At 45.1% G+C, this 15,365-nt stretch overlaps 38 pseudogenes; all 38 read left to right on the forward strand.

Moving 5' to 3' along the window:
- The first annotated feature begins 362 nt into the window (after positions 1-362).
- On the forward strand, positions 363-481 carry LOC140098252 (5S ribosomal RNA; annotated as a pseudogene).
- A 259-nt stretch (positions 482-740) lies between these two features.
- LOC140088586 (5S ribosomal RNA) lies at positions 741-859 on the forward strand (annotated as a pseudogene).
- Positions 860-929: 70 nt separating this feature from the next.
- Positions 930-1,048, forward strand: LOC140083372 (5S ribosomal RNA; annotated as a pseudogene).
- A 639-nt stretch (positions 1,049-1,687) lies between these two features.
- LOC140085930 (5S ribosomal RNA) lies at positions 1,688-1,806 on the forward strand (annotated as a pseudogene).
- A 594-nt stretch (positions 1,807-2,400) lies between these two features.
- On the forward strand, positions 2,401-2,519 carry LOC140088244 (5S ribosomal RNA; annotated as a pseudogene).
- A 259-nt stretch (positions 2,520-2,778) lies between these two features.
- On the forward strand, positions 2,779-2,897 carry LOC140095633 (5S ribosomal RNA; annotated as a pseudogene).
- Positions 2,898-2,967: 70 nt separating this feature from the next.
- LOC140086240 (5S ribosomal RNA) lies at positions 2,968-3,086 on the forward strand (annotated as a pseudogene).
- A 70-nt stretch (positions 3,087-3,156) lies between these two features.
- On the forward strand, positions 3,157-3,275 carry LOC140079542 (5S ribosomal RNA; annotated as a pseudogene).
- Positions 3,276-3,345: 70 nt separating this feature from the next.
- LOC140098237 (5S ribosomal RNA) lies at positions 3,346-3,464 on the forward strand (annotated as a pseudogene).
- Positions 3,465-3,912: 448 nt separating this feature from the next.
- Positions 3,913-4,031, forward strand: LOC140088587 (5S ribosomal RNA; annotated as a pseudogene).
- Positions 4,032-4,101: 70 nt separating this feature from the next.
- LOC140094359 (5S ribosomal RNA) lies at positions 4,102-4,220 on the forward strand (annotated as a pseudogene).
- A 594-nt stretch (positions 4,221-4,814) lies between these two features.
- Positions 4,815-4,933, forward strand: LOC140086242 (5S ribosomal RNA; annotated as a pseudogene).
- A 70-nt stretch (positions 4,934-5,003) lies between these two features.
- Positions 5,004-5,122, forward strand: LOC140079543 (5S ribosomal RNA; annotated as a pseudogene).
- Positions 5,123-5,192: 70 nt separating this feature from the next.
- LOC140083016 (5S ribosomal RNA) lies at positions 5,193-5,311 on the forward strand (annotated as a pseudogene).
- Positions 5,312-5,381: 70 nt separating this feature from the next.
- LOC140097214 (5S ribosomal RNA) lies at positions 5,382-5,500 on the forward strand (annotated as a pseudogene).
- Positions 5,501-5,759: 259 nt separating this feature from the next.
- LOC140088588 (5S ribosomal RNA) lies at positions 5,760-5,878 on the forward strand (annotated as a pseudogene).
- A 70-nt stretch (positions 5,879-5,948) lies between these two features.
- On the forward strand, positions 5,949-6,067 carry LOC140094360 (5S ribosomal RNA; annotated as a pseudogene).
- Positions 6,068-6,661: 594 nt separating this feature from the next.
- On the forward strand, positions 6,662-6,780 carry LOC140098264 (5S ribosomal RNA; annotated as a pseudogene).
- A 259-nt stretch (positions 6,781-7,039) lies between these two features.
- LOC140096259 (5S ribosomal RNA) lies at positions 7,040-7,158 on the forward strand (annotated as a pseudogene).
- Positions 7,159-7,228: 70 nt separating this feature from the next.
- LOC140083373 (5S ribosomal RNA) lies at positions 7,229-7,347 on the forward strand (annotated as a pseudogene).
- Positions 7,348-7,606: 259 nt separating this feature from the next.
- Positions 7,607-7,725, forward strand: LOC140097792 (5S ribosomal RNA; annotated as a pseudogene).
- A 251-nt stretch (positions 7,726-7,976) lies between these two features.
- On the forward strand, positions 7,977-8,095 carry LOC140090595 (5S ribosomal RNA; annotated as a pseudogene).
- Positions 8,096-8,535: 440 nt separating this feature from the next.
- Positions 8,536-8,654, forward strand: LOC140088247 (5S ribosomal RNA; annotated as a pseudogene).
- Positions 8,655-8,913: 259 nt separating this feature from the next.
- On the forward strand, positions 8,914-9,032 carry LOC140093279 (5S ribosomal RNA; annotated as a pseudogene).
- Positions 9,033-9,102: 70 nt separating this feature from the next.
- On the forward strand, positions 9,103-9,221 carry LOC140086243 (5S ribosomal RNA; annotated as a pseudogene).
- A 70-nt stretch (positions 9,222-9,291) lies between these two features.
- Positions 9,292-9,410, forward strand: LOC140089971 (5S ribosomal RNA; annotated as a pseudogene).
- A 70-nt stretch (positions 9,411-9,480) lies between these two features.
- LOC140098238 (5S ribosomal RNA) lies at positions 9,481-9,599 on the forward strand (annotated as a pseudogene).
- A 70-nt stretch (positions 9,600-9,669) lies between these two features.
- On the forward strand, positions 9,670-9,788 carry LOC140097215 (5S ribosomal RNA; annotated as a pseudogene).
- A 259-nt stretch (positions 9,789-10,047) lies between these two features.
- On the forward strand, positions 10,048-10,166 carry LOC140088589 (5S ribosomal RNA; annotated as a pseudogene).
- Positions 10,167-10,236: 70 nt separating this feature from the next.
- On the forward strand, positions 10,237-10,355 carry LOC140094361 (5S ribosomal RNA; annotated as a pseudogene).
- A 594-nt stretch (positions 10,356-10,949) lies between these two features.
- On the forward strand, positions 10,950-11,068 carry LOC140098276 (5S ribosomal RNA; annotated as a pseudogene).
- Positions 11,069-11,327: 259 nt separating this feature from the next.
- On the forward strand, positions 11,328-11,446 carry LOC140096260 (5S ribosomal RNA; annotated as a pseudogene).
- A 70-nt stretch (positions 11,447-11,516) lies between these two features.
- Positions 11,517-11,635, forward strand: LOC140083374 (5S ribosomal RNA; annotated as a pseudogene).
- Positions 11,636-12,264: 629 nt separating this feature from the next.
- Positions 12,265-12,383, forward strand: LOC140096481 (5S ribosomal RNA; annotated as a pseudogene).
- A 259-nt stretch (positions 12,384-12,642) lies between these two features.
- On the forward strand, positions 12,643-12,761 carry LOC140089425 (5S ribosomal RNA; annotated as a pseudogene).
- Positions 12,762-13,012: 251 nt separating this feature from the next.
- Positions 13,013-13,131, forward strand: LOC140088248 (5S ribosomal RNA; annotated as a pseudogene).
- A 637-nt stretch (positions 13,132-13,768) lies between these two features.
- On the forward strand, positions 13,769-13,887 carry LOC140093280 (5S ribosomal RNA; annotated as a pseudogene).
- A 448-nt stretch (positions 13,888-14,335) lies between these two features.
- LOC140082024 (5S ribosomal RNA) lies at positions 14,336-14,454 on the forward strand (annotated as a pseudogene).
- The last annotated feature ends 911 nt before the right edge of the window (positions 14,455-15,365 follow it).

Consider the following 15,365-nt stretch of genomic DNA (forward strand, 5'->3'; position numbering starts at 1 on the left):
AAGCTGAATGTGCATGCTCTTGTCAGATCGCAGCAGCGTTGCAGCTTAATGCTTGGCAAGTACCAGCATGGGAGACTGGCTGGGAATCCCAAGTTCCATTGACCTTTTTGAACCTGAAAATGTGTTAGTTTCTTTATCAGATAGTAAAAGAAGGTTCAAATTGAACAGCTGCTGTCAACGGCCATTCTAAGCTGAATGTGCATGCTCTTGTCAGATCGCAGCAGCGTTGCAGCTTATGGCTTGGCAAGTACCAGCATGGGAGACTGGCTGGGAATCCCAAGTTCTGTTGACCTTTTTGAACCTGAAAATTGTGTTAGTTTCTCTATGAGATAGTAAAAGAAGGTTCAAATTGAACAGCTGCTGTCAACGGCCATTCTAAGCTGAATGTGCCTGCTCTCGTCAGATCGCAGCAGCAATGCAGCTTAAGGCTTGGCAAGTACCAGCATGGGAGACTGGCTGGGAATCCCAAGTTCCGTTGACCTTTTTGAACCTGAAAATTGTTAGTTTCTCTGTCAAAGATGGTAAAAGAAGGTTCAAATTGAACAGCTGCTGTCAACGGCCATTCTAAGCTGAATGTGCCTGCTCTCGTCAGATCGCAGCAGCAATGCAGCTTAAGGCTTGGCAACTACCAGCATGGGAGACTGGCTGTGAATCTCAAGTTCCATTGACCTTTTTGAACCTGAAAATTGTGTTAGTTTCTCTATGAGATAGTAAAAGAAAGTAGAAATTAGGCAGCTGCTGTCAACGGCCATTCTAAGCTGAATGTGCCTGCTCTCGTCAGATCGCAGCAGCAATGCAGCTTAAGGCTTGGCAAGTACCAGCATGGGAGACTGGCTGGGAATCCCACGTTCCGTTGACCTTTTTGAACCTGAAAATTGTTAGTTTCTCTGTCAAAGATGGTAAAAGAAGGTTCAAATTGAACAGCTGCTGTCAACGGCCATATTAAGCTGAATGTGCCTGCTCTCGTCAGATCGCAGCAGCAATGCAGCTTAAGGCTTGGCAAGTACCAGCATGGGAGACTGGCTGGGAATCTCAAGTTCCGTTGACCTTTTTGAACCTGAAAATTGTGTTAGTTTCTCTATGAGATAGTAATAGAAGGTTCAAATTGAACAGCTGCTGTCAACGGCCATTCTAAGCTGAATGTGCGTGCTCTTGTCGGATCACAGCAGCGATACGGCTTAAGGCTTGGCAAGTACCAGCATGGGAGACTGGCTGCGAATCCAAAGTTCCGTTGACCTTTTTGAACCTGAAAATTGTGTTAGTTTCTCTATGAGATAGTAAAAGAAGGTTCAAATTGAACAGCTGCTGTCAACGGCCATTCTAAGCTGAATGTGCCTGCTCTCGCCAGATCGCAGCAGCAATGCAGCTTAAGGCTTGGCAAGTACCAGCATGGGAGACTGGCTGCGAATCCCAAGTTCCATTGACCTTTTTGAACCTGAAAATTGTGTTAGTTTCTCTATGAGATAGTAAAAGAAGGTTCAAATTGAACAGCTGCTGTCAACGGCCATTCTAAGCTGAATGTGCGTGCTCTTGTCAAATCGCAGCAGCAATGCAGCTTAAGGCTTAGCAAGTACCAGCATGGGAAACTGGCTGGGAATCCCAAGTTCTGTTGACATTTTTGAACCTGAAAATTGTGTTAGTTTCTCTGTCAAAGATCTTAAAAGAAGGTTCAAATTGAACAGCTGCTGTCAACAGCCATTCTAAGCTGAATGTTCCTGCTCTCGTCAGATCGCAGCAGCAATGCAGTTTAAGGCTTGGCAAGTACCAGCATGGGAGACTGGCTGGGAATCCCAAGTTCTGTTGACCTTTTTGAACCTGAAAATTGTGTTAGTTTCTCTATGAGATAGTAAAAGAAGGTTCAAATTGAACAGCTGCTGTCAACGCCCATTCTAAGCTAAGGCTTGGCAAGTACCAGCATGGGAGACTGGCTGGGAATCCCAAGTTCCATTGACCTTTTTGAACCTGAAAATTGAGTTAGTTTCTCTATGAGATAGTAAAAGAAGGTTCAAATTGAACAGCTGCTGTCAACGGCCATTCTAAGCTGAATGTGCATGCTCTTGTCAGATCGCAGCAGCGTTGCAGCTTAAGGCTTGGCAAGTACCAGCATGGGAGACTGGCTGGGAATCCCAAGTTCCATTGACCTTTTTGAACCTGAAAATGTGTTAGTTTCTTTATGAGATAGTAAAAGAAGGTTCAAATTGAACAGCTGCTGTCAACGGCCATTCTAAGCTGAATGTGCATGCTCTTGTCAGATCGCAGCAGCGTTGCAGCTTAAGGCTTGGCAAGTACCAGCATGGGAGACTGGCTGGGAATCCCAAGTTCTGTTGACCTTTTTGAACCTGAAAATTGTGTTAGTTTCTCTATGAGATAGTAAAAGAAGGTTCAAATTGAACAGCTGCTGTCAACGGCCATTCTAAGCTGAATGTGCCTGCTCTCGTCAGATCGCAGCAGCAATGCAGCTTAAGGCTTGGCAAGTACCAGCATGGGAGACTGGCTGCGAATCCCAAGTTCCGTTGACCTTTTTGAACCTGAAAATTGTGTTAGTTTCTCTATGAGATAGTAAAAGAAGGTTCAAATTGAACAGCTGCTGTCAACGGCCATTCTAAGCTGAATGTGCGTGCTCTTGTCAAATCGCAGCAGCGACGCAGCTTAAGGCTTAGCAAGTACCAGCATGGGAAACTGGCTGGGAATCCCAAGTTCTGTTGACATTTTTGAACCTGAAAATTGTGTTAGTTTCTCTATGAGATAGTAAAAGAAGGTTCAAATTGAACAGCTGCTGTCAATGGCCATTCTAAGCTGAATGTGCTTGCTCTCGTCAGATCGCAACAGCAATGCAGCTTAAGGCTTGGCAAGTACCAGCATGGGAAACTGGCAGGGAATCCCAAGTTCCGTTGACCTTTTTGAACCTGAAAATTGTGTTAGTTTCTCTATGAGATAGTAAAAGAAGGTTCAAATTGAACAGCTGCTGTCAACGGCCATTCTAAGCTGAATGTGCCTGCTCTCGTCAGATCGCAGCAGCAATGCAGCTTAAGGTTTGGCAAGTACCAGCATGGGAGACTGGCTGGGAATCCCAAGTTCCGTTGACCTTTTTGAACCTGAAAATTGTGTTAGTTTCTCTATGAGATAGTAAAAGAAGGTTCAAACTGAACAGCTGCTGTCAACGGCCATTCTAAGCTGAATGTGCCTGCTCTCGTCAGATCGCAGCAGCAATGCAGCTTAAGGCTTGGCAAGTACCAGCATGGGAGACTGGCTGGGAATCCCAAGTTCTGTTGACCTTTTTGAACCTGAAAATTGTGTTAGTTTCTCTATGAGATAGTAAAAGAAGGTTCAAATTGAACAGCTGCTGTCAACGGCCATTCTAAGCTGAATGTGCCTGCTCTTGTCAGATTGCAGGAGCAATGCAGCTTAAGGCTTGGCAAGTACCAGCATGGGAGACTGGCTGGGAATCCCAAGTTCCGTTGACCTTTTTGAACCTGAAAATTGTGTTAGTTTCTCTATGAGATAGTAAAAGAAGGTTCAAATTGAACAGCTGCTGTCAACGCCCATTCTAAGCTGAATGTGCGTGCTCTTGTCAGATCGCAGCAGCGATGCAGCTTAAGGCTTGGCAAGTACCAGCATGGGAGACTGGCTGGGAATCCCAAGTTCTGTTGACCTTTTTGAACCTGAAAATTGTGTAAGTTTCTCTATGAGATAGTAAAAGAAGGTTCAAATTGAACAGCTGCTGTCAACGGCCATTCTAAGCTTAATGTGCATGCTCTTGTCAGATCGCAGCAGCGTTGCAGCTTAAGGCTTGGCAAGTACCAGCATGGGAGACTGGCTGGGAATCCTAAGTTCTTTTGACCTTTTTGAACCTGAAAATTGTGTTAGTTTCTCTATGAGATAGTGAAAGAAAGTAGAAATTAGGCAGCTGCTGTCAACGGCCATTCTAAGCTGAATGTGCCTGCTCTCGTCAGATCGCAGCAGCAATGCAGCTTAAGGCTTGGCAAGTACCAGCATGGGAGACTGGCTGGGAATCCCACGTTCCGTTGACCTTTTTGAACCTGAAAATTGTTAGTTTCTCTGTCAAAGATCTTAAAAGAAGGTTCAAATTGAACAGCTGCTGTCAACAGCCATTCTAAGCTGAATGTTCCTGCTCTCGTCAGATCGCAGCAGCAATGCAGCTAAAGGCTTGGCAAGTACCAGCATGGGAGACTGGCTGGGAATCCCAAGTTCCGTTGACCTTTTTGAACCTGAAAATTGTGTTAGTTTCTCTATGAGATAGTAAAAGAAGGTTCAAATTGAACAGCTGCTGTCAACGCCCATTCTAAGCTAAGGCTTGGCAAGTACCAGCATGGGAGACTGGCTGGGAATCCCAAGTTCCATTGACCTTTTTGAACCTGAAAATTGAGTTAGTTTCTCTATGAGATAGTAAAAGAAGGTTCAAATTGAACAGCTGCTGTCAACGGCCATTCTAAGCTGAATGTGCATGCTCTTGTCAGATCGCAGCAGCGTTGCAGCTTAAGGCTTGGCAAGTACCAGCATGGGAGACTGGCTGGGAATCCCAAGTTCCATTGACCTTTTTGAACCTGAAAATGTGTTAGTTTCTTTATGAGATAGTAAAAGAAGGTTCAAATTGAACAGCTGCTGTCAACGGCCATTCTAAGCTGAATGTGCATGCTCTTGTCAGATAGCAGCAGCGTTGCAGCTTAAGGCTTGGCAAGTACCAGCATGGGAGACTGGCTGGGAATCCCAAGTTCTGTTGACCTTTTTGAACCTGAAAATTGTGTTAGTTTCTCTATGAGATAGTAAAAGAAGGTTCAAATTGAACAGCTGCTGTCAACGGCCATTCTAAGCTGAATGTGCCTGCTCTCGTCAGATCGCAGCAGCAATGCAGCTTAAGGTTTGGCAAGTACCAGCATGGGAGACTGGCTGGGAATCCCAAGTTCCGTTGACCTTTTTGAACCTGAAAATTGTGTTAGTTTCTCTATGAGATAGTAAAAGAAGGTTCAAACTGAACAGCTGCTGTCAACGGCCATTCTAAGCTGAATGTGCCTGCTCTCGTCAGATCGCAGCAGCAATGCAGCTTAAGGCTTGGCAAGTACCAGCATGGGAGACTGGCTGGGAATCCCAAGTTCTGTTGACCTTTTTGAACCTGAAAATTGTGTTAGTTTCTCTATGAGATAGTAAAAGAAGGTTCAAATTGAACAGCTGCTGTCAACGGCCATTCTAAGCTGAATGTGCCTGCTCTCGTCAGATCGCAGCAGCAATGCAGCTTAAGGCTTGGCAAGTACCAGCATGGGAGACTGGCTGGGAATCTCAAGTTCCGTTGACCTTTTTGAACCTGAAAATTGTGTTAGTTTCTCTATGAGATAGTAAAAGAAGGTTCAAATTGAACAGCTGCTGTCAACGGCCATTCTAAGCTGAATGTGCGTGCTCTTGTCAGATCGCAGCAGCGATGCAGCTTAAGGCTTGGCAAGTACCAGCATGGGAGACTGGCTGGGAATCCCAAGTTCTGTTGACCTTTTTGAACCTGAAAATTGTGTAAGTTTCTCTATGAGATAGTAAAAGAAGGTTCAAATTGAACAGCTGCTGTCAACGGCCATTCTAAGCTTAATGTGCATGCTCTTGTCAGATCGCAGCAGCGTTGCAGCTTAAGGCTTGGCAAGTACCAGCATGGGAGACTGGCTGGGAATCCTAAGTTCTTTTGACCTTTTTGAACCTGAAAATTGTGTTAGTTTCTCTATGAGATAGTGAAAGAAAGTAGAAATTAGGCAGCTGCTGTCAACGGCCATTCTAAGCTGAATGTGCCTGCTCTCGTCAGATCGCAGCAGCAATGCAGCTTAAGGCTTGGCAAGTACCAGCATGGGAGACTGGCTGGGAATCCCACGTTCCGTTGACCTTTTTGAACCTGAAAATTGTTAGTTTCTCTGTCAAAGATCTTAAAAGAAGGTTCAAATTGAACAGCTGCTGTCAACAGCCATTCTAAGCTGAATGTTCCTGCTCTCGTCAGATCGCAGCAGCAATGCAGCTAAAGGCTTGGCAAGTACCAGCATGGGAGACTGGCTGGGAATCCCAAGTTCCGTTGACCTTTTTGAACCTGAAAATTGTGTTAGTTTCTCTATGAGATAGTAAAAGAAGGTTCAAATTGAACAGCTGCTGTCAACGCCCATTCTAAGCTAAGGCTTGGCAAGTACCAGCATGGGAGACTGGCTGGGAATCCCAAGTTCCATTGACCTTTTTGAACCTGAAAATTGAGTTAGTTTCTCTATGAGATAGTAAAAGAAGGTTCAAATTGAACAGCTGCTGTCAACGGCCATTCTAAGCTGAATGTGCATGCTCTTGTCAGATCGCAGCAGCGTTGCAGCTTAAGGCTTGGCAAGTACCAGCATGGGAGACTGGCTGGGAATCCCAAGTTCCATTGACCTTTTTGAACCTGAAAATGTGTTAGTTTCTTTATGAGATAGTAAAAGAAGGTTCAAATTGAATAGCTGCTGTCAACGGCCATTCTAAGCTGAATGTGCATGCTCTTGTCAGATAGCAGCAGCGTTGCAGCTTAAGGCTTGGCAAGTACCAGCATGGGAGACTGGCTGGGAATCCCAAGTTCTGTTGACCTTTTTGAACCTGAAAATTGTGTTAGTTTCTCTATGAGATAGTAAAAGAAGGTTCAAATTGAACAGCTGCTGTCAACGGCCATTCTAAGCTGAATGTGCCTGCTCTCGTCAGATCGCAGCAGCAATGCAGCTTAAGGCTTGGCAAGTACCAGCATGGGAGACTGGCTGGGAATCCCAAGTTCCGTTGACCTTTTTGAACCTGAAAATTGTTAGTTTCTCTGTCAAAGATGGTAAAAGAAGGTTCAAATTGAACAGCTGCTGTCAACGGCCATTCTAAGCTGAATGTGCCTGCTCTCGTCAGATCGCAGCAGCAATGCAGCTTAAGGCTTGGCAACTACCAGCATGGGAGACTGGCTGTGAATCTCAAGTTCCATTGACCTTTTTGAACCTGAAAATTGTGTTAGTTTCTCTATGAGATAGTAAAAGAAAGTAGAAATTAGGCAACTGCTGTCAACGGCCATTCTAAGCTGAATGTGCCTGCTCTCGTCAGATCGCAGCAGCAATGCAGATTAAGGCTTGGCAAGTACCAGCATGGGAGACTGGCTGGGAATCCCACGTTCCGTTGACCTTTTTGAACCTGAAAATTGTTAGTTTCTCTGTCAAAGATGGTAAAAGAAGGTTCAAATTGAACAGCTGCTGTCAACGGCCATATTAAGCTGAATGTGCCTGCTCTCGTCAGATCGCAGCAGCAATGCAGCTTAAGGCTTGGCAAGTACCAGCATGGGAGACTGGCTGGGAATCTCAAGTTCCGTTGACCTTTTTGAACCTGAAAATTGTGTTAGTTTCTCTATGAGATAGTAAAAGAAGGTTCAAATTGAACAGCTGCTGTCAACGGCCATTCTAAGCTGAATGTGCGTGCTCTTGTCGGATCACAGCAGCGATACGGCTTAAGGCTTGGCAAGTACCAGCATGGGAGACTGGCTGCGAATCCAAAGTTCCGTTGACCTTTTTGAACCTGAAAATTGTGTTAGTTTCTCTATGAGATAGTAAAAGAAGGTTCAAATTGAACAGCTGCTGTCAACGCCTATTCTAAGCTGAATGTGCCTGCTCTCGTCAGATCGCAGCAGCAATGCAGCTTAAGGCTTGGCAAGTACCAGCATGGGAGACTGGCTGGGAATCTCAAGTTCCGTTGACCTTTTTGAACCTGAAAATTGTGTTAGTTTCTCTATGAGATAGTAAAAGAAGGTTCAAATTGAACAGCTGCTGTCAACGGCCATTCTAAGCTGAATGTGCCTGCTCTCGTCAGATCGCAGCAGCTTAAGGCTTGGCAAGTACCAGCATGGGAGACTGGCTGGGAATCCCAAGTTCCGTTGACCTTTTTGAACCTGAAAATTGTGTTAGTTTCTCTATGAGATAGTAAAAGAAGGTTCAAATTGAACAGCTGCTGTCAACGCCCATTCTAAGCTGAATGTGCCTGCTCTCGTCAGATCGCAGCAGCGATGCAGCTTAAGGCTTGGCAAGTACCAGCATGGGAGACTGGCTGGGAATCCCAAGTTCCGTTGACCTTTTTGAACCTGAAAATTGTGTTAGTTTCTCTATGAGATAGTAAAAGAAGGTTCAAATTGAACAGCTGCTGTCAACGCCCATTCTAAGCTGAATGTGCCTGCTCTTGTCAGATCGCAGCAGCAATGCAGCTTAAGCCTTGGAAAGTACCAGCATGGGAGACTGGCTGGGAATCCCAAGTTCCGTTGACCTTTTTGAACCTGAAAATTGTGTTAGTTTCTCTATGAGATAGTAAAAGAAGGTTCAAATTGAACAGCTGCTGTCAACGGCCATTCTAAGCTGAATGTGCCTGCTCTCGTCAGATCGCAGCAGCTTAAGGCTTGGCAAGTACAAGCATGGGAGACTGGCAGGGAATCCCAAGTTCCGTTGACCTTTTTGAACCTGAAAATTGTGTTAGTTTCTCTATGAGATAGTAAAAGAAGGTTCAAATTGAACAGCTGCTGTCAACGGCCATTCTAAGCTGAATGTGCCTGCTCTCGTCAGATCGCAGCAGCAATGCAGCTTAAGGCTTGGCAAGTACCAGCATGGGAGACTGGCTGCGAATCCCAAGTTCCGTTGACCTTTTTGAACCTGAAAATTGTGTTAGTTTCTCTATGAGATAGTAAAAGAAGGTTCAAATTGAACAGCTGCTGTCAACGGCCATTCTAAGCTGAATGTGCGTGCTCTTGTCAAATCGCAGCAGCGATGCAGCTTAAGGCTTAGCAAGTACCAGCATGGGAAACTGGCTGGGAATCCCAAGTTCTGTTGACATTTTTGAACCTGAAAATTGTGTTAGTTTCTCTATGAGATAGTAAAAGAAGGTTCAAATTGAACAGCTGCTGTCAATGGCCATTCTAAGCTGAATGTGCCTGCTCTCGTCAGATCGCAGCAGCAATGCAGCTTAAGGCTTGGCAAGTACCAGCATGGGAAACTGGCAGGGAATCCCAAGTTCCGTTGACCTTTTTGAACCTGAAAATTGTGTTAGTTTCTCTATGAGATAGTAAAAGAAGGTTCAAATTGAACAGCTGCTGTCAACGGCCATTCTAAGCTGAATGTGCCTGCTCTCGTCAGATCGCAGCAGCAATGCAGCTTAAGGTTTGGCAAGTACCAGCATGGGAGACTGGCTGGGAATCCCAAGTTCCGTTGACCTTTTTGAACCTGAAAATTGTGTTAGTTTCTCTATGAGATAGTAAAAGAAGGTTCAAACTGAACAGCTGCTGTCAACGGCCAATCTAAGCTGAATGTGCCTGCTCTCGTCAGATCGCAGCAGCAATGCAGCTTAAGGCTTGGCAAGTACCAGCATGGGAGACTGGCTGGGAATCTCAAGTTCCGTTGACCTTTTTGAACCTGAAAATTGTGTTAGTTTCTCTATGAGATAGTAAAAGAAGGTTCAAATTGAACAGCTGCTGTCAACGGCCATTCTAAGCTGAATGTGCCTGCTCTTGTCAGATTGCAGGAGCAATGCAGCTTAAGGCTTGGCAAGTACCAGCATGGGAGACTGGCTGGGAATCCCAAGTTCCGTTGACCTTTTTGAACCTGAAAATTGTGTTAGTTTCTCTATGAGATAGTAAAAGAAGGTTCAAATTGAACAGCTGCTGTCAACGGCCATTCTAAGCTGAATGTGCGTGCTCTTGTCAGATCGCAGCAGCGATGCAGCTTAAGGCTTGGCAAGTACCAGCATGGGAGACTGGCTGGGAATCCCAAGTTCTGTTGACCTTTTTGAACCTGAAAATTGTGTAAGTTTCTCTATGAGATAGTAAAAGAAGGTTCAAATTGAACAGCTGCTGTCAACGGCCATTCTAAGCTTAATGTGCATGCTCTTGTCAGATCGCAGCAGCGTTGCAGCTTAAGGCTTGGCAAGTACCAGCATGGGAGACTGGATGGGAATCCTAAGTTCTTTTGACCTTTTTGAACCTGAAAATTGTGTTAGTTTCTCTATGAGATAGTGAAAGAAAGTAGAAATTAGGCAGCTGCTGTCAACGGCCATTCTAAGCTGAATGTGCCTGCTCTCGTCAGATCGCAGCAGCAATGCAGCTTAAGGCTTGGCAAGTACCAGCATGGGAGACTGGCTGGGAATCCCACGTTCCGTTGACCTTTTTGAACCTGAAAATTGTTAGTTTCTCTGTCAAAGATCTTAAAAGAAGGTTCAAATTGAACAGCTGCTGTCAACAGCCATTCTAAGCTGAATGTTCCTGCTCTCGTCAGATCGCAGCAGCAATGCAGCTAAAGGCTTGGCAAGTACCAGCATGGGAGACTGGCTGGGAATCCCAAGTTCCGTTGACCTTTTTGAACCTGAAAATTGTGTTAGTTTCTCTATGAGATAGTAAAAGAAGGTTCAAATTGAACAGCTGCTGTCAACGCCCATTCTAAGCTAAGGCTTGGCAAGTACCAGCATGGGAGACTGGCTGGGAATCCCAAGTTCCATTGACCTTTTTGAACCTGAAAATTGAGTTAGTTTCTCTATGAGATAGTAAAAGAAGGTTCAAATTGAACAGCTGCTGTCAACGGCCATTCTAAGCTGAATGTGCATGCTCTTGTCAGATCGCAGCAGCGTTGCAGCTTAAGGCTTGGCAAGTACCAGCATGGGAGACTGGCTGGGAATCCCAAGTTCCATTGACCTTTTTGAACCTGAAAATGTGTTAGTTTCTTTATGAGATAGTAAAAGAAGGTTCAAATTGAACAGCTGCTGTCAACGGCCATTCTAAGCTGAATGTGCATGCTCTTGTCAGATCGCAGCAGCGTTGCAGCTTAAGGCTTGGCAAGTACCAGCATGGGAGACTGGCTGGGAATCCCAAGTTCTGTTGACCTTTTTGAACCTGAAAATTGTGTTAGTTTCTCTATGAGATAGTAAAAGAAGGTTCAAATTGAACAGCTGCTGTCAACGGCCATTCTAAGCTGAATGTGCCTGCTCTCGTCAGATCGCAGCAGCAATGCAGCTTAAGGCTTGGCAAGTACCAGCATGGGAGACTGGCTGGGAATCCCAAGTTCCGTTGACCTTTTTGAACCTGAAAATTGTTAGTTTCTCTGTCAAAGATGGTAAAAGAAGGTTCAAATTGAACAGCTGCTGTCAACGGCCATTCTAAGCTGAATGTGCCTGCTCTCGTCAGATCGCAGCAGCAATGCAGCTTAAGGCTTGGCAACTACCAGCATGGGAGACTGGCTGTGAATCTCAAGTTCCATTGACCTTTTTGAACCTGAAAATTGTGTTAGTTTCTCTATGAGATAGTAAAAGAAAGTAGAAATTAGGCAGCTGCTGTCAACGGCCATTCTAAGCTGAATGTGCCTGCTCTCGTCAGATCGCAGCAGCAATGCAGATTAAGGCTTGGCAAGTACCAGCATGGGAGACTGGCTGGGAATCCCACGTTCCGTTGACCTTTTTGAACCTGAAAATTGTTAGTTTCTCTGTCAAAGATGGTAAAAGAAGGTTCAAATTGAACAGCTGCTGTCAACGGCCATATTAAGCTGAATGTGCCTGCTCTCGTCAGATCGCAGCAGCAATGCAGCTTAAGGCTTGGCAAGTACCAGCATGGGAGACTGGCTGGGAATCTCAAGTTCCGTTGACCTTTTTGAACCTGAAAATTGTGTTAGTTTCTCTATGAGATAGTAAAAGAAGGTTCAAATTGAACAGCTGCTGTCAACGGCCATTCTAAGCTGAATGTGCGTGCTCTTGTCGGATCACAGCAGCGATACGGCTTAAGGCTTGGCAAGTACCAGCATGGGAGACTGGCTGCGAATCCAAAGTTCCGTTGACCTTTTTGAACCAGAAAATTGTGTTAGTTTCTCTATGAGATAGTAAAAGAAGGTTCAAATTGAACAGCTGCTGTCAACGCCTATTCTAAGCTGAATGTGCCTGCTCTCGTCAGATCGCAGCAGCAATGCAGCTTAAGGCTTGGCAAGTACCAGCATGGGAGACTGGCTGGGAATCTCAAGTTCCGTTGACCTTTTTGAACCTGAAAATTGTGTTAGTTTCTCTATGAGATAGTAAAAGAAGGTTCAAATTGAACAGCTGCTGTCAACGGCCATTCTAAGCTGAATGTGCCTGCTCTCGTCAGATCGCAGCAGCTTAAGGCTTGGCAAGTACCAGCATGGGAGACTGGCTGGGAATCCCAAGTTCCGTTGACCTTTTTGAACCTGAAAATTGTGTTAGTTTCTCTATGAGATAGTAAAAGAAGGTTCAAATTGAACAGCTGCTGTCAACGCCCATTCTAAGCTGAATGTGCCTGCTCTCGTCAGATCGCAACAGCGATGCAGCTTAAGGCTTGGCAAGTACCAGCATGGGAGACTGGCTGGGAATCCCAAGTTCCGTTGACCTTTTTGAACCTGAAAATTGTGTTAGTTTCTCTATGAGATAGTAAAAGAAGGTTCAAATTGAACAGCTGCTGTCAACGCCCATTCTAAGCTGAATGTGGCTCCCCTCGTCAGATCGCAGCAGCGATGCAGCTTAAGGCTTGGCAAGTACCAGCATGGGAGACTGGCTGGGAATCCCAAGTTCTGTGGACCTTTTTGAACCTGAAAATTGTGTTAGTTTCTCTATGAGATAGTAAAAGAAGGTTCAAATTGAACAGCTGCTGTCAACGGCCATTCTAAGCTGAATGTGCCTGCTCTCGTCAGATCGCAGCAGCAATGCAGCTTAAGCCTTGGAAAGTACCAGCATGGGAGACTGGCTGGGAATCCCAAGTTCCGTTGACCTTTTTGAACCTGAAAATTGTGTTAGTTTCTCTATGAGATAGTAAAAGAAGGTTCAAATTGAACAGCTGCTGTCAACGGCCATTCTAAGCTGAATGTGCCTGCTCTCGTCAGATCGCAGCAGCTTAAGGCTTGGCAAGTACAAGCATGGGAGACTGGCAGGGAATCCCAAGTTCCGTTGACCTTTTTGAACCTGAAAATTGTGTTAGTTTCTCTATGAGATAGTAAAAGAAGGTTCAAATTGAACAGCTGCTGTCAACGGCCATTCTAAGCTGAATGTGCCTGCTCTCGTCAGATCGCAGCAGCAATGCAGCTTAAGGCTTGGCAAGTACCAGCATGGGAGACTGGCTGCGAATCCCAAGTTCCGTTGACCTTTTTGAACCTGAAAATTGTGTTAGTTTCTCTATGAGATAGTAAAAGAAGGTTCAAATTGAACAGCTGCTGTCAACGGCCATTCTAAGCTGAATGTGCGTGCTCTTGTCAAATCGCAGCAGCGATGCAGCTTAAGGCTTAGCAAGTACCAGCATGGGAAACTGGCTGGGAATCCCAAGTTCTGTTGACATTTTTGAACCTGAAAATTGTGTTAGTTTCTCTATGAGATAGTAAAAGAAGGTTCAAATTGAACAGCTGCTGTCAATGGCCATTCTAAGCTGAATGTGCCTGCTCTCGTCAGATCGCAGCAGCAATGCAGCTTAAGGCTTGCCAAGTACCAGCATGGGAAACTGGCAGGGAATCCCAAGTTCCGTTGACCTTTTTGAACCTGAAAATTGTGTTAGTTTCTCTATGAGATAGTAAAAGAAGGTTCAAATTGAACAGCTGCTGTCAACGGCCATTCTAAGCTGAATGTGCGTGCTCTTGTCAAATCGCAGCAGCGATGCAGCTTAAGGCTTAGCAAGTACCAGCATGGGAAACTGGCTGGGAATCCCAAGTTCAGTTGACATTTTTGAACCTGAAAATTGTGTTAGTTTCTCTATGAGATAGTAAAAGAAGGTTCAAATTGAACAGCTGCTGTCAATGGCCATTCTAAGCTGAATGTGCCTGCTCTCGTCAGATCGCAGCAGCAATGCAGCTTAAGGCTTGGCAAGTACCAGCATGGGAAACTGGCAGGGAATCCCAAGTTCCGTTGACCTTTTTGAACCTGAAAATTGTGTTAGTTTCTCTATGAGATAGTAAAAGAAGGTTCAAATTGAACAGCTGCTGTCAACGGCCATTCTAAGCTGAATGTGCCTGCTCTCGTCAGATCGCAGCAGCAATGCAGCTTAAGGTTTGGCAAGTACCAGCATGGGAGACTGGCTGGGAATCCCAAGTTCCGTTGACCTTTTTGAACCTGAAAATTGTGTTAGTTTCTCTATGAGATAGTAAAAGAAGGTTCAAACTGAACAGCTGCTGTCAACGGCCATTCTAAGCTGAATGTGCCTGCTCTCGTCAGATTGCAGCAGCAATGTAGCTTAAGGCTTGGCAAGTACCAGCATGGGAGACTGGCTGGGAATCCCAAGTTCCGTTGACCTTTTTGAACCTGAAAATTGTTAGTTTCTCTGTCAAAGATCTTAAAAGAAGGTTCAAATTGAACAGCTGCTGTCAACAGCCATTCTAAGCTGAATGTTCCTGCTCTCGTCAGATCGCAGCAGCAATGCAGCTTAAGGCTTGGCAAGTACCAGCATGGGAGACTGGCTGGGAATCCCAAGTTCTGTTGACCTTTTTGAACCTGAAAATTGTGTTAGTTTCTCTATGAGATAGTAAAAGAAGGTTCAAATTGAACAGCTGCTGTCAACGCCCATTCTAAGCTAAGGCTTGGCAAGTACCAGCATGGGAGACTGGCTGGGAATCCCAAGTTCCATTGACCTTTTTGAACCTGAAAATTGAGTTAGTTTCTCTATGAGATAGTAAAAGAAGGTTCAAATTGAACAGCTGCTGTCAACGGCCATTCTAAGCTGAATGTGCATGCTCTTGTCAGATCGCAGCAGCGTTGCAGCTTAAGGCTTGGCAAGTACCAGCATGGGAGACTGGCTGGGAATCCCAAGTTCCATTGACCTTTTTGAACCTGAAAATGTGTTAGTTTCTTTATGAGATAGTAAAAGAAGGTTCAAATTGAACAGCTGCTGTCAACGGCCATTCTAAGCTGAATGTGCATGCTCTTGTCAGATCGCAGCAGCGTTGCAGCTTAAGGCTTGGCAAGTACCAGCATGGGAGACTGGCTGGGAATCCCAAGTTCTGTTGACCTTTTTGAACCTGAAAATTGTGTTAGTTTCTCTATGAGATAGTAAAAGAAGGTTCAAATTGAACAGCTGCTGTCAACGGCCATTCTAAGCTGAATGTGCCTGCTCTCGTCAGATCGCAGCAGCAATGCAGCTTAAGGCTTGGCAAGTACCAGCATGGGAGACTGGCTGGGAATCCCAAGTTCCGTTGACCTTTTTGAACCTGAAAATTGTTAGTTTCTCTGTCAAAGATGGTAAAAGAAGGTTCAAATTGAACAGCTGCTGTCAACGGCCATTCTAAGCTGAATGTGCCTGCTCTCGTCAGATCGCAGCAGCAATGCAGCTTAAGGCTTGGCAAGTACCAGCATGGGAGACTGGCTGGGAATCTCAAGTTCCGTTGACCTTTTTGAAC

The sequence above is a fragment of the Engystomops pustulosus genome, chromosome 9 (genome assembly GCF_040894005.1).
Source record: "Engystomops pustulosus chromosome 9, aEngPut4.maternal, whole genome shotgun sequence".
In the NCBI taxonomy this organism is placed as follows: Eukaryota; Metazoa; Chordata; class Amphibia; order Anura; family Leptodactylidae; genus Engystomops; species Engystomops pustulosus.